Source organism: Oncorhynchus tshawytscha, linkage group LG29 (assembly GCF_018296145.1).
Source record: "Oncorhynchus tshawytscha isolate Ot180627B linkage group LG29, Otsh_v2.0, whole genome shotgun sequence".
Lineage (NCBI taxonomy): Eukaryota > Metazoa > Chordata > Actinopteri > Salmoniformes > Salmonidae > Oncorhynchus > Oncorhynchus tshawytscha.
In genome coordinates this window covers 2,484,194-2,497,081 of record NC_056457.1, presented here as the reverse complement: position 1 = coordinate 2,497,081, position 12,888 = coordinate 2,484,194, and the positions used below count along the sequence as shown (strand labels likewise).

General features: G+C 41.7%; 1 protein-coding gene across 2 annotated transcripts in view; it reads right to left on the bottom strand.

Annotated features, from left to right (window-relative positions):
* LOC112228039 overlaps positions 1 to 12,621 on the bottom strand; it is a 41,889-nt gene extending 29,268 nt beyond the window's left edge. Inside the window, exons 1-2 of one of the 2 annotated variants that reach the window (XM_024393175.2) lie at positions 12,397 to 12,621; positions 10,783 to 10,889 (exon numbers count right to left, since the gene is read on the bottom strand). The gene's annotated coding sequence lies outside the window, so the exon portion shown is untranslated. The remainder of the gene's footprint in view (positions 1 to 10,782; positions 10,890 to 12,396) is intronic. The other variant, XM_024393174.2, reaches the window with a different exon arrangement.
* Positions 12,622 to 12,888: the final 267 nt, after the last annotated feature.

The window sequence follows — 12,888 nt, the reverse complement described above, 5'->3', positions numbered from 1 at the left end:
AGCCACCGAAGAGTAACCAGGAGTTAAAGTTGACATTTTTCTGCACCTGACCTCTGTCTGGGGTGTAAAGGTAACTTTTGAAAATAAGCTACAATTCATGACGTCTCCAATGTAATTATATGCAAACAGTGAAAGTTTCATTGCAAACAAGACTGGTTTGGTAGAGGAGAAATCTGGTATGATGAACGCATATGGCATATCGCTCTGTCCATTCTTCCCTGAAACTTATATTTCTATAAGTCTATATTTTGGGACGATTTTCTCCTGCAAGCAAGCTGATTGGTTTGAGCTAATAAAAAGTAGGGTAGGCTACCATCAACACTACTATCAGCGTACAGAGAAAAAGACATAGGCTACAAAACTATTGTACGAGAGACATTGGTTATTTTGATCTAAATTATGATATTGAATTGTAACTTAGCAGATGTGTTAAAAATGGAGTTCAACATTTTTTTTAACATTATTTTTATTTCACCTTTATTTAACCAGGTAGGCTAGTTGAGAACAAGTTCTCATTTGCAACTGCGACCTGGCCAAGATAAAGCAAAGCAGTTCGACACATGCAACAACACAGAGTTACACATGGAATAAACAAACATACAATCAATAATACAGTGGAAAAATCTATATAGGATAAGAGAGGTAAGGTAATAAATAGGCCATGGTGGAAAAGTAATTACAATATAGCAATTAAACACTGGAATGGTAGGATGTGCAGAAGAAGAAGTAGAGATACTGGGGTGCAAAGGAGCAAGATAAATAAATAAATAAATACAGTATGGGGATGAGGTAGATTGGATGGGCTATTTACAGATGAGCTATGTACAGGTGCAGTGATCTGTGAGCTGCTCTGACAGCTGGTGCTTAAAGCTAGTGAGGGAGATATGAGTCTCCAGCTTCAGAGATTTTTGCAGTTCGTTCCAGTCATTGGCAGCAGAGAACTGGAAGGAGAGGCAGCCAAAGGAAGAATTGGCTTTGGGGGTGAGCAGTGAGATATACCTGCTGGAGCACGTGCTACGGGTGGGTGCTGCTATGGTGACAAGTGAGCTGAGATAAGGCTGGGCTTTACCTAGCAGAGACTTGTAGATGACCTGGAGCCAGTGGGTTTGGCGATGAGTATGAAGCGAGAGCCAGCCAACGAGATCATACAGGTCGCAGTGGTGGGTAGTATATGGGGCTTTGGTGACAAAACGGATGGCACTGTGATAGACTGCATCCAATTTGTTGAGTAGAGTGTTGGAGCCTATTTTGTAAATGACATCACCAAAGTCGAGGATAGGTAGGATGGTCAGTTTTACAAGGGTATGTTTGGCAGCATGAGTGAAGGATGCTTTGTTGCAAAATAGGAAGCTGATTCTAGATTTAATTTTGGATTGGAGATGTTTAATGTGAGTCTGGAAGGAGAGTTTACAGTCTAGCCAGACACCTAGGTATTTGTGTCCTAGGTCAAATAGTGTCGGTCTACGAATTGGGCTGCTATTATATTATGATAGTGTTTCACAGTATTACTTACCCGCCAGTGTTGTGATTGGCTGTAAAATCTGCCTATTGATTTCTGCCAAAAGAGCGACATCGGTTGTCAAAATGGGAAAGCGGTTCCACTTTGTGGCTTTGGTATATATCTCTCTGCAATTTCCTGGTTGCTAAATTTCAGTTTATGTGAGAAAACAAACACTGAATTGTGTGGGGAATCATTGTACCATCTAAAATCGCGGTGAAATATATTTTCAATAACAAAAAGTATTGTTTTTACAGCTGTTTGAAGCAGGTGGACCAAAACTGAAAGTAAAAGGCTCAACTCGCGCTTGCCAACAGATGCCGCTCCGCTGGGAGAAATCAATAGGCCAATATCACAACACTGGTGGGTTAGTAATAATGTGAAACACTATCATTACACTATTACCGGAGATATATTATAGACATTTTCTGAAATTACAAGGCAAAAATTTAAAAAAAAATACTACGTCCTTTAAGGTTAGGCTTGATTGAGCTATCCTGTTACAATGGAACTAATAGAATATTTGCAAAAGGGCAAACCCCATCCATCTGGCAGGGTAAAGAAAACTGTAAAAGTATTTGAAAGATTTTAATTAGTATTTGAACCCAGGTCTAGCAGAGACCCAGAGGAGGACATCCCATCTGCTCCCTGCCTCAAATATTCCTTCAGAGGAGCCACATATCTGTATTAGTCCAAACATCATTGGAAACCTGACCAGACCACTGGGGGAGGGGCCAAAAACATTCGCTAACAGCCTCCTTATTGTTTGGCTTTGTGACATCATTGTCCAGCGGACCCCGCTCGGCGCTTCCTGAGGATGTGCGTCGATGGCTTGAGAGAACAGTGCCAGTGTCGCAAGTGTTTTCCAATCAGCTTTCTCTACAGGACAAGCCTGTAAGTTTCTCTGAGACGCTGTGGCGAAGGCTGAGAGGGAGTGCTTCTCAAATGGCACCCGATTCCCTATATAGTGCACTACCTTTGACCAGGGCCATGGACCTGAGCCCAAATGGAACAAATGGTCAAACACAGGGCCATATTTCATCCACACCGTTACCCCAGCACAGAATAATGTGGGGCTCCCTTCACTATAACTCAGAGATGGCCGGGTGGTGTGGTAGTGTGACCGGGAAACTATCCGGTCCCCTCTGTCCCGAGCCCAGCCCACTGTGTCTGCTATCTCTGTCTCAATCCTCTCTTTGCCTGTCTGTCTCTATCTGTCTGTTTCTCAGCCTTGTATTAAACAACGGAGGGTGAGGGACCCTGGCTGGAAAATGTGTACTACATCCATCAAATCATATCAAACTTTATTTGTCACATGCGCCAAATACAACAAGTATTTGCCCTTAACCAACAGTGTAGTTCAAGAAGAGTTAAGAAAATATTTACAAAATAAACTAAAGTAAAAAATAATAAAAAGTAACACAATAACAAGGCTATATACAAGGGGTACCGGTACCGAGTCAGTGTGCAGGGGTACAGGTTAGAGGTGAAGTGACTATGCATAGATAATAAACAACGAGTAGCAGCAGTGTACAAAACAAATGGAGTGGGGGGTCAATTAATTGTTCAGCAGTCTTATGGCTTGGGGGTAGAAGATGTTAAGGAACCTTTTGGTCCAAGACTTGGCGCTCCAGTACTGCTTGCCGTGCGGTAGCAGAGAAAACAGTCTATGACCTGGGTGACCGGAGTCTCTGCCAATTCTATGGTCTTTCCTCTGACACCGCCTATTATATAGGTCCTGGATTGCAGGAATCTTGGCCCCAGTGATGTACTGGGCCGTACGCACTACCCTCTGTAGCGTCTTATATGCCAAGCAGTTGCCATACCTGGTGGTGATGCAAATGGTCAGGATGCTCTCGATGGTGCAGCTGTATAACTTTTTGAGGATCTGGGGACCCATGCCAAATCTTTCCAGTCTCCTGAGGGGGAAAAGATTGTGTTGTGCCCTCTTGGTGTGCCTGGACAATGATAGATCGTTGGTGATGTAGACACCAAGGAACTTAAAACTCTCGACCCGCTCCACTACAGCCCTGTTGATGTTAATGGGGGCCTGTCCGGCCCGCCTTTTCCTGTAGTCCACGATCAGCTCCTTTGTCTTTCTCACATTGAGGGAGAGGTTTCACCACACTGCCGGTTCTCTGACCTCCTCCCCATAGGCTGTCTCATCGTTGTCAGCAAACTTAATGGTTGTGATGGAGTCGTGTTTGGCCACACACTAGTGGGCGTACAGGAGGGGACTAAGTACACACCCCTGAGGGGCTCCAGTGTTGAGGAGCAGCATGGGAGATGTGTTTGTTGCCTACCCTTACCACCTAGGGGTGGTAAGAATCCAGTTGCAGAGGGAGGTGTTTCGTCCCAGGGTCATTAGATTAGTGATGAGCTTTGTGGGCACTAGGATGTTGAATGCTGCACTGTAGTCAATGAACACCATACTCACACAGGTGTTCCTTTTGTCCAGGTGGGAAAGGGCAGTGTGGAGTGGGATTGATATTGCATCATCTGTGGATCTGTTGGGGAGGTATGTGAACTGGAGTGGGTCTAGGGTATCTGGGAGGGTGCTGTTGATATGAGCCATGACAGAGCCTTTCAAACAACTTCATGGCTACTGACATGAGTGCTATCGGGCAGGTTACCTTTGCTTCCTTGGGCACAGGGACTATGGTGGTCTGCTTGAAACATGTAGGTATTACACACTCAGTCAGTGGAGACACTTACCAGTTGGTCCGCGCATGCTTTGATTACGCCTGGTAATCCATCTGGCCCCGCGGCTTTGTCAATGTTTAGTTTAGCCTCTTTGGGCTAGGGAGCGGTATTTTGACGTCCAGTAAACTGCCTGCTACTCAGGACCAGAAGCTAGGATATGCATATAATTGGTAGATTTGGATAGAAAACACTCTAACGTTTCTAAAAACTGTTAAAATAATGTCTGTGAGTATAACAGAGCTGAAATGGCAGGCGAAACCCCAAGGACAAACCACCCCCCCCCAAAAAAATAAAAATTCAGCATAACACTGATTTCAATGGCTGGCACTTTTATTATAGGGTGAAATCCTCCCTGATTGCAGTTCCTAGGGCTTCCACTGGATGTAAAACAGTCTTTAGAAAGAGTTTCAGGCTGGTTTTTGGAAAAATTAGTGAGAAGGAAAGCACGTTCTTTGTTATTTATCTCCGGTAAAGACAATAACGATTCTCTGTCTTAAATTTGATTGTTTATTTGCGTATTAGGGTACCTAAGGTTTGATTATAAACGTTGATTGACTTGTTTGGATACGTTTATTGGTAACGTTTGGGATTAATTTTGTATCCATTTTGAAGGAGGGAAATCGGTGGATTATTGACTGAATCGCACCAGCTAAAATGAGTATTTATGGATATAAAGAAGGACATTATCGAACAAAGGGACCATTTGTAATGTAACTGAGCCCTTTTGGAGTGCCAACAGAAGAAGAGCTTCAAAGGTAAGGCATATCTTATATCGCTATTTCTGACTTTCGTGTCGCAACTGCCTGGTTGAAATATGATTTGTCATGCATTTGTATGCGGGGCGCTGTCCTCAAATAATCGCATGGTGTGCTTTCGCTGTAAAGCCTTTTTGGAATCTGACACATTGGCTGGATTAACAAGAAGTTACGCTTTATTTTGATGTATAACACATATATTTTCAAGAAATATTTGAATTTAGTATTTTTGAATTTGGCGCTCTGCAATTTCACCGGATGTTTGGCCAGGTGGGACGCTACCGTCCCACGTATCCGTAAGAAGTTAAAGTAGAGGTCGACCGATTATGATTTTTTAATTATTGAAGGACCAAAAAAAGCCGATACCGATTAATCAGTCGATTTTTATAAAAATGTGTAATAATGACAATTAAAACAATACTGAATGAACACTTTTATTTTAACTTAATACAATACATAAATCAAATCAATTTAGTCTCAAATAAATAATGAAAACAGTTCAATTTGCTTTAAATAATGCAAAAACACAGTGTTAGAGACAAAGTAAAAGTGCAATATGTGCCATGTAACAAAGCTAGCTCGTTGCGAAATGTGTGAAGACCATTTCTTCGTAACAAAGAGTAATTCATTTGCCAAAATTTTACATAATTATTACATAACATTGAAGGTTGTGCAATGTAACAGAAATATTTAGACTTATGGATGTCACCCGTTCGATAAAATACGGAACGGTTCAGTATTTCACTGAAAGAATAAACGTTTTGTTTTCGAAAATATAGTTTCTGGATTTGACCATATTAATGACCTAAGGCTCGTATTTCTGTGTGTTTATTATAATTAAGTCTATGATTTGATATTTGATAGAGCAGTCTGACTGAGTGGTGGTAGGCAGCAGCTTGCTCGTAAGCATTCATTAAACAGCACTTTCCTGCGTTTGCCAGCAGCTCTTCGCAATGCTTTTAATACAGCTCTGTTTATGACTTCAAGCCTATCAACTCCCGAGATTAGGCTGGCAATATTATAGAACATAAGAACATCCAATAGTCAAAGGTATATGAAATACAAATGCTATAGGGAGAAATAGTCCTATAATTCCTATAATAACTACAACCTAAAACTTCTTAACTGGGAATATTGAAGACTCATGTTAAAAGGAACCACCAGCTTTCATATGTTCTGAGCAAGGAACTTTTAGCTTTTTTACATGGCACATATTACACTTTTAATTTCTTCTCTAACACTGTGTTTTTGCATGTTTCATTATTTATGAGACTAAATTGACTTTTATTAATGTATTAATTTAAAATAAGTGTTCATTCGGTATTGTTGTAATTGTCATTATTACAAATATATATAAAAATCGGTGGATTAATCGGTATCGGCTATTTTTGGTCCTCCAATAATCGGTATCGGCGTTGAAAAATCATAAATGATACACCCCACTCCAGTTTTATAACGAAACATGTAAAAGCATTGGCAGAATCTCATTGTTCCAAAATACATTGCCAATGCAAGCATATGATAACATTTACAGTGTAAAATACTCCTTGGAACGTATTGAAAAGCCTGTCTGAAACATTAGCAGGTTTAAGACCCTGATATACAGTTCTCTGCAGTTCCCAAAATAATCGCATCAAGTATGACTAACTCTCCAGCACTATATCCAAGGAGATGTTGTTTTGTTTTTTGACACATAGAAATAGTATTATGGAACGTTGACTTGAATGGAGATGTTCCATTCTAGTAATTATATTCCTGTTTTTGACCCTGTCCACTGCTCAGCTTGTCTTTACATGGTCATTAGTTCTCATCAATGTTCTGGGGCAACCTTGAGATGACAGAGGCATGGTTTATCAGACAGAACCACTGTGATCAAAGGATTAACACACTACAGTACACTAACCCGCTGCTAATCAGGTATGGACAGACTTGGCAGGCAGCTGAACACTCAGTCTTCAGTGAAGGGGGTAAGAAAGGAGAAAGAATCAAAACAACTTCTGAGACAAAATGTCCAGAACTCAAAATGAATGACTGATATCACGACATGACTGATGTCATACTCTTTGATAAGGCAAAATCTGCGTCAGCTGCTATTTTATGAACTACTCAATAACATCCTACAGAACGAGTGCAGGTCAACAGACCAAAAAGTGGTGGTGGGGGGTCTCTCTGGCTAACTGACTTATTGCTGTATGGCTCTTTGAGATAAGTGATGGAAACTGAATTGGTACAGTATGAGTCACTTAGCCAGGCTACATCCATGCAACGCCTTTGGAAAGTTGTGGTTGTGCTGACCAGCCGTTTCCTTTCCTCCTCTAGTACTGCCAGAATTAATGAGCCACTTCCCTCTTTACCCCCGTCTCCCGGGGGCATCTAACGGGCCTTACTTTCTCACACCAACCCTGCCAAAGGAGGGTATGTGTCAAAGCACACACTCACACACACTCTCTCTCGCTCAAGCACACGCACACACTGAACTCAAACCCCAGAGACAAACTTGTTTAGGTGCATCTCAAGGAGTTTCTCCCTCTCTATTTACATGGTGAGTGTCTGTTCTGTTCTCTTTCAAAAACTTCAGTGATGTTACCAAAAGATAACAAAGTGTCAATCTATGAATGCCAGAGAAATAAGATTGTAATAACATTATTACAAACGTAACTGAAGAAGTCACAGCTAACATTAACCTCTCACACTGCCTGTTGTTTGAGTATATGTTCTCTGTCTAGACAATGCATTTTAGTCTACTACGTCATTTTAGGTGGCAGATAGCCTAGTGGTTAGAGCGTTGGGCAAGTAACCAAAAGGTTGCTAGATCAAGTCCCTGAGCTAACAAGGTAAAAATCTGTCATTCTGCCCCTGAACAAGGAAGTTAACCCACTGTTCCCCGGTAGGCTGTCATTGTAAATAAAATGTGTCCTTAACTGACTTGCCTAGTTAAATAAAAATCTGTTGTGAATCAATGATCACTTATAATGGCGCCGGACGGGATGGCTGCAGTTTTATGGGTGCTATTTTGTTCGTTTTTTCGCATTGTTTGTAACTTATTTTGTACATAAAGTTGCTGCTAAAGTTACTTATGACCAAAAAGAGCATCTGGACATCAGAACAGCGATTACACACCTTAATGAGTCCGACACAAAGGATATACTTGCTTTCCGGAGACAAGGCCAAAATCCCCGTCATTTGCGTGAGAAAAAGGCAGAGACACAGAGGGAGAAGGTCGAGGGTGCCTTGTGAGGATTCGGAGGCGAGTGAGTAAATCGCCACTAACATTGGTTCTATTGGCCAACGTGCAATCACTGGAAAACAAACTCGATGCTCTACATTAAGTGTAAGGAGACAGCGGTCTAAGGCACTGCATCTCAGTGTTAGAGGCGTCACTACACCCTGGTTTGATTCCAGACAGTATCACAACCGGCTGTGTTTGGGAGTCCCATAGGGTGGTGCACAGCATCAGCATCGTCCGGGTTTGGCCGGTGTAGGCTGTCATTGTAACTACGAATTTGTTATTAACTAACTTGCCCAGTTATATAAAAGGTTAAAAAAAAGAAATACATTTTGCTAGCACAGACCGGAATATGTTCTGTGATTCAGCCAATGGCATTGATGAGTATACCACCTCAGTCACCGGCTTCATCAATAAGTGCATCTACGACGTCGTCCCCACAGTGACCGTACGTACAGTTAAAGTCAGAAGTTTACATACACTTAGGTTGGAGTCATTAAAACTCGTTTTTCAACCACTCCACAAATTTATTTTTAACAAACTATAGTTTTGGCAAGTCAGTTAGGGCATCTACTTTGTGCATGACAAGTCATTTGTCCAATAATTGTTTACAGACAGATTATTTCACTTATAATTTACTGTATCACAATTCCAGTGGGTCAGAAGTTTACATACACTAAGTTGACTGTGCCTTTAAACAGCTTGGGAAATTCCAGAAAAGGATGTCATGGCTTTAGAAGCTTCTGATAGGCTAATTGACATCATTTGAGTCAATTGGACGTGTACCTGTGGATGTATTTCAAGGCCTACCTTCAAACTCAGTGCCTCTTTGCTTGACATCATGGGAAAATCAAAAGAAATCAGCCAAGACCTCAGAAAAAAATCGACATCAAAATCGACATTGACATAACCTGAAAGGCTGCTCAGCAATGAAGAAACCACTGCTTCAAAACCGCCATAAAAAAAAGCCAGACTACGGTTTGCAACTGCACATGGGGACAAAGATTGTACTTTTTGGAGAAATGTCCTCTGGTGTGATGAAACAAAAATATACATTTTGGCCATAATGACCATTGTTATGTTTGGAGGAAAAAGGGGGAGGCAAGCCGAAGAACACCATCCCAACCGTGAAGCACGGGGGTGGCAGCATCATGTTGTGGGGGTGCTTTGCTGCAGGAGGGACTGGTGCACTTCACAAAATAGATGGCATCATGAGGTAGGAAAATTATGTGGATATATTGAAGCAACATCTCAAGACATCAGTCAGGAAGTTAAAGCTTGCTCGCAAATGGGTCTTCCAAATGGACAATGACCCCAAGCATACTTCCAAGTTGTGGCAAAGTGGCTTAAGGACAACAAAGTCAAGGTATTGGAGTGGCCTCACAAAGCCCTGACCTCAATACTATAAAAAATTGTGGACAGAACTTAAAATTAAAAGGCGTGTTTTTTTTTCTTTCAAAAGTCACCACTGCCAGCATATTTCAATGACGAGGAATGGGTCACAAACTTGCTTACCTGTGCGACATAGTCAACCTGCTCAACGAACACAATCTGTCACTTCAGGGGAGAATGACAAAGGTCTGTAAGTTGGCAGATAAAGTGGTTTGCATTCAAAGCAAAATGGGAACTGTGGGGACGGTGAGTGGATAGGGGCATATTTGATGTGTTCCAAACATTAGCAGGGATTTTGGGAGAGACTGAGACTGGGCCGTCTTTCTCCCAGCTGGTGCGCAATCACCTAGCTTCACTGTCAACGGAGCTTGAGCGTTACTTCCCAACCGCCAACGACCCACAAAGTGCGAAGGAATGGATCTGTGACCCATTTGTGAATGTTCCAGGTGAATCGTCCATCTCCATGCAGGAAGAAGATCAACTCCTTGTGGTTGCAAATGACGGTGGCCTTAAAAGTATGTTTGAGATAACGTAATCTCTGCCGACCTTCTGGTTTTCAATCAAGGCTGAATATCCTGAGAGCCACAAAAGCACTTAAAACGTTGCTTCCATTTCCAACATCCTGTCTCTGCGAAGCAGTGACGGCAACAAAAACGAAATTACAGAGTAGACTGGACACAAGGAACATGTCACTGTCTAACAATCAACCGTCTTGTTGCTGGGAAACAATCAGCGACATGGTGAGTTGCAATGTCTTTATTATATGGTCATCAAAATATGCACTTTATGTTTTTATAATATCACGGTAGACCTACTTGAACTAAAGTCTGGGAAAATATTGTCTATATGAGACCTGTCCGTGGTGCAAAAAATGTTGGGGACCGCTGCTCTAGAGGACACCAAGGGAAAGGTCAAGAGAAAGATATTGGCTGGCTTTCAACCCCCCCTCTACTCCATTCGAATGCTTTTCGTTTCATATGGCCTAGTACATCTGCATGCATAATTTTCCATTTATACACAATCACAATAGGGCTTTGGTTTTCTCATTGGTGATTTTACAAGCCGATCTTAAAACGTATTGTGTGGACTGGTCACCACTCAGTTATAGAGGTTATTATTACTAATATTATAAAATCACTAGACTCATTACATAGGCATATGCTACATTTGGCCTTCATTATCAGTGTTTTCCAGGAAGCAGACCTTACTTTTCTCCATGTAATCCAAGATAAGTGACGCCTGGCAAAACTCTCTTCCTCTTTGCTTTCCTTCAACCGCACTCCTCTCTCCCTAAAGGTTATATTGAGTTCTCCTCCTAGGTGACAAAAAACAGACCCAGTAAGTGGGAATAAGTGGCAGAGTGAAGTTTTCATACAGAATGAGCCATGGGCTAGACAATCTGAAATGTCAGAATGAAGTGAAACAAGTCATTACCCTGTTCATTCTTTGTACAATACTCATCATGGCCCTAAAGTTGCATATAGGTATCACCATCTTGCTATGTTTTTGTTTACTCACAAGAGGACAAGAAATACAAACGGACCTGATGGTCTTCGCTGCAGTGGTAGACTGAACTAAGTAGTGAGGCCGACTAATATGAACGCATTAAAAATGTAGTAGCCTATGCTATCTTAGTTAGTTGACCATGAGCATCCATCCCATCAGTTGTTGACCTTGTCCCCTTGCGCCTGTTATCATCGCCATAGGTCATTTCCCTGAGATTTTACACTTCAGCACTCGCAGGTTCTCCCCCGGTCTGTCAACACAGTCGGTGTCAGTCACATGCTCATCGCCTACAGCTCAAATCTGTAAGTAAATGTCTCTATTGTCGTTAAATTGACAGTATTAATCCACCAGCATAACTCTATTGTAGAACGAAACGCTTTAAAACATTTAAACGTTTTTAAAAGTTCGACGAAATGGGACAAATGTGTAGCGATGAGAATAGTGATGATTGGTTGTAGTTGTAAATGTGGAAGCACATGTGAATGAGAAGACGTTGCAGGTGCGACAAAACATCAAAGCTATCTGCCTGTATTTGACATACCAACCATATCCCATGGCTGGGTCATTGCTATTCTCACTGCCATTTGTTGTTAGTTACAAATATTTCAAATATAACTGCCCTGTGAAGATAGCAAGATTGAAGGCGTTCGTGCTCGCTGGGTTAAACGCGGTCATGTTAAACTTTAGGAAAAACATAACATTTGCTAGAAAGCTCTCTTGTACAGAAAGCCACAATGTTTGTTATTCTAATCTTCAGCAAGCTATTGATAGCTGGCTATATTGTAAACTGGCGAAATTTTGCTAAATGTTCAGTATAGGTTGCTAGGTATGTCTGAAGCGCCTTTGCAGATACTGCTTCAGCGAGGCTAGCTAGCACTCAATATATGGAAGTTGAAAAATACATCTGTAAATGGTCATTTCGTTCGTGGTCCCCGTTGCTCAGTCATCCATTCCCCAATTGTATCATATCTTTTACATCCCGTTTTATTATCGGCACACAGTGAGCAAACTACAGATCAAATGCTAGCAAATGCAGCAGATATGAAGATCACCAGCCAGCCAGACTGAGGTAGCAAATCGAGGTAGCAAATCGAGGCATCCTTAGCAGAAGCGCCTCTGCTCTGTTTACTTCATGCCAACGGCATTCTTCAACCTTCTCTCCCTCTGCCGAATATGTATCCAGCCGACACAGCTAAGTATTACTCGATGCCATATACAATTCGTCGTTTTCTTGTATTACATTTCACACACATAGGCTACGGCTATCATCACCCTGAGAATAAGCATGTATAGACTTTTTTTTTTTTTTTTTTTACCTTGGAGATGCGTAGGGTCGCGTTGCCGTGTCGTACTAGTTCCCTGCGCTCAGCATCTACCGCTGAGAGAGCTCTGTGCTGTAGGGAGTATTTGCAGCATGCTTATTCGGGGGGGGCGGCACCTGCAGGGGCGCAGGAGCAGACAGTTCCCCAGCGCCCTATTAGCAGACAAGGAATATATTTTCACCAGTCGTGCTGCTGGATGTTTTTTGTGTTCTAAGGTTGGGACAGATTTTTTTTCATTTTTCAATTAGCCTAGCTAACTAATTGAGATCATGATAGTAGCCTTAGCTAACAGTTAGGTAAGTAGTTACTAACTTTTATTTTGCACTTATTTAATCAACATCTAACGAACTCCATGCCATTGGAAAACTAATAGGTAAAACACAAGGTAATAAAACCTTGCAATTAAAGGTGTACTATGCAGAAGTCACTCCACCATTTCCTGGTTGCTAATTTTGAACAGTTTGCTTAATTTCAGTTTCTGACAAA